The sequence below is a fragment of the Bactrocera oleae genome, chromosome 3 (assembly GCF_042242935.1).
Source record: "Bactrocera oleae isolate idBacOlea1 chromosome 3, idBacOlea1, whole genome shotgun sequence".
Taxonomy (NCBI): domain Eukaryota; kingdom Metazoa; phylum Arthropoda; class Insecta; order Diptera; family Tephritidae; genus Bactrocera; species Bactrocera oleae.
In genome coordinates, this window is record NC_091537.1 from 37250170 (window position 1) to 37253633 (window position 3464).

At 34.1% G+C, this 3464-nt stretch overlaps 1 long non-coding RNA gene across 1 annotated transcript; it reads left to right on the forward strand.

Moving 5' to 3' along the window:
- The first annotated feature begins 1021 nt into the window (after positions 1 to 1021).
- LOC118683617 (uncharacterized) lies at positions 1022 to 1982 on the forward strand. Its single transcript, XR_004979439.2, has 3 exons — positions 1022 to 1108; positions 1183 to 1249; positions 1306 to 1982. It is a non-coding gene; the product is annotated as an uncharacterized lncRNA (long non-coding RNA).
- Positions 1983 to 3464: the final 1482 nt, after the last annotated feature.

The window sequence follows — 3464 nt, forward strand, 5'->3', positions numbered from 1 at the left end:
CAAATAATATTTAGCGCTAAGTCATTAATATTACAATATTTTGTAATTTTTAAGAAAATTTTCCACTTGATTTCATTAAAGTATCACACATTTTGATCAACCTAAACGGTTTATAGCCGGCTGGAAAGTTGGAAATCACTATACAGGGTATATTGGGGGCAGAGAAAGGTCTAAGCTCGTTGCCTTAATCTTGTGCATTGTTAAGGTATATTTGTAAACATATTTTCAAGCAAGTCTATAAATATAATAAAAAAGGCTGATTTCGAAAACGTGCTACTGCAAAGTATCTATGCAGTATGACTAGAGAACTTAGAAGAACGAGAAGGTGCAGGTTCGACAGCGAACATTTGTAAAATTTTAACGGGAAGTTCATCTCACACGTAGGGGAAACAAATAACATTTCTCGCTTTATAACAGCGGCGAATCTGTACACGTATAGCTCTCTTAACATTACCAAAGGTGAATATTGAAGAGAATATAATATTATATGTATGCCAAACTGGGAATATTTATATGCCATTTGAAATATATTCCCTTTTATTGAACTATTATTTATTATTTTTTAAATTATTTTATGTTAATTAATTTTTACTTTATTGCGAGTTATTAGTAATAATTTAAAAATATTTTGATATATTTCTTAAAATATTTTATGGACACCATTATGGAGTCACAAAAGTACAGAATTGTGTTTCGCCGTCGGCATTTTCATATCATGTGTACATTTAAAGATATATGAAAGAAAAATGATTGTAAATTTGTCTAAAAATCACATACATACATATGTACATATGTAGATATGTACACTGTCAACCATTGACCGAAGCTCGCGTTTTTTTTGCTTTCATGTGAAAGAGTCAATTAGTGTATTCCCAAGGTGTCATATTGTGTCATATCGTCATATTGTCTTATTTTTATGACTGTCATATCAACACTGTTGTTGTTTCCCATGCAAAATTAAAATACGACAAATACAACACTGCGAGGTATGTTTTTCGAGTATGCTATTCTATCAGCTGTATCTGTTTACATTTTAAAGTTTAAGTTAAAAATAAATTTAATCAATTTCGGTAATAATATGGAAGGAAGGAATCGTTGCGATATTTAGGTAAATTAAGTTGAATAAAAGTGAAATATAAAAATATTTTGTTGTTTATGTGGTTGCAAATTATTTTATTGCAGTGTAAACCAAAACTCGATAGAAGAAAAAGCGCTTGTGGAGTTCCTAATGGAAATTAGAAGTTTCGAGGTTTGTTATTTCTATTTTTAAACAAACAACAACATCAAATAATTTTTATTAAAAAGGAACCAACGGCTCAAAACTTCTATGGTCGGTTTATCCAAGAAAGGCAAGTGGTGGCAGGATGGAAAATAGTGCGCGCAAAAGTTTGCAACATGCGCACTAATTATAATAAAGCAAAGGCGTGGGAAGGGTCGACAGTTGCAGGAAACATGGAAGGCGACACAATAGAAAGTAAATTCTTATAATAAAATTTGAATGTTGAAGATGTGGCACAAACACAAAGTCGAGGGCAGAAGGGAATTTATTCCAAAACTGCCTTGTCGGATATTTTAGATGTTCATGGCGAGATTGCGAAGATAAGGAAGCAAAAGTTAGAGATGGATGTGGCAGCAAGGGAAAGGGAAACGTCAAGTAAAGAAAAAGAACAAGAGCTAAAAGAAAAAGAAATAGAGCTAAAAAAAATTGACGATAAAATAGAAATAGAAAAAATTAAATTGCAAATGCAGGAGAGGTTGGCAATGGAGGAACTTAGACTTAAATATAAGTAATATTATTATTAATACATTTTTAGTTCATATTTGTTATGAAGTTATTTTTTTGTGCTTTTTTGTGTTTTAAATGAAGTTTTAATGCTATTATAAATTTTTTTGTGATCTTAATAGTTCTTAGTACCTTTTGAAGTAATATAATATGAAAATACGATGAAAACCATGTTGCAATGCATGTACCTAACGCAAAATAAAACAAGTAAGGAAGAGCTAAGTTCGGATGTAACCGAACATTTTATACTCTCGCAAAGTCAAATGGTATACTCATTTGAGATTTCTTTGTGGGTTGGCTGATATTTTCGGTAGAAGGTCAACTATAGGCACTGGGGACCATATATTTAGTACTTAGGGGCTTGAACAGTTTTGGTTCGATTTAGACAATTTTTGGTCACAAGGTGGCATACTTTAAACGTAATATTTACGCAAAGTTTTACCCTGATATAATCATTGTTGCTTGTTATGCATAGTGGAAAGTGAAAGATTCAGATGGAATTGAAAATGGTGTCATATGGGAAATAGGGGTGGTTGTAGTCCGATTTCGCCCATTTTCGCACTATAATATAGAAATATGAAAATAACGTTATGTACCGAATTTTGTTGAAATTCGTAAAGCAGATCTCAGGATATGGGTTTTCACCTAAAAGTGGGCTGTGCCACGCCCACTGTCTAATTTTGAACGCGGTTCCTATAAAGCCATCTCATACCATCCCAGAGATAGAATTTAATATCTCTGGCGTGTTTAGTGCTTGATTTATCGCGCTTTTAGTAGTTTTTATACTCTCGCAACCTGTTGCTACAGAGTATAATAGTTTTGTTCACCTAACGGTTGTTTGTATCACCTAAAACTAATCGAGTTAGATATAGGGTTATATATATATAAATGATCAGGATGAAGAGACGAGTTGAAATCCGGGTGACTGTCTGTCCGTCCGTCCGTGCAAGCTCTAACTTGAGTAAAAATTGAGATATCTTTATGAAACTTGGTAGACATGTTTCTTGGTACCGTGAGACGGTTGGTATTGCAGATGGGCGTAATCGGACCACTGCCACACCCACAAAACGCCATTAATCAAAAACAAATAACTTGCCATAACTAAGCTCCGCAATTAGATACAAGACTGTTATTTGGTACACAGGATCACATTAGGGAGGGACATCTGCTGTTACAATTTTTTTTAAAAAGTGGTCGTGGTCCCGCCTCTAATAGGTTTAATGTGCATATCTCCTAAACCGCTAATGCTATTATAACAAAATTCACTAGAAGTAAATGTTTTTAGCACTTCTATTGACGGTGTGAAAATAGTTGAAATCAGCTGGCAACTCCGCCCACTCCCCATATAACGGTACTGTTAAAAACTACTAAAATCGCGATAAATCAAGCACTAAACACGCCAGAGACATTAAATTTTATCTCTGACATGGTATAAGATGGCTTTATAGAAACCGCGTTCAAAATTAGTCAGTGGGCGTGGCACAGCCCACTTTTAGGTGAAAACCCATATCTTGAGATCTGCTCAAACCGATTTCAACCAAATTCGGTGCATAACGTTCTTTTCATGTTTCTATGTCATAGTGCGAAAATGGGCGAAATCGGACTACAACCACGCTTACTTCCCATGTAACACCATTGTCAATTCCATCTGATTCTTTCACTTTCCACTATGCAAATCAGG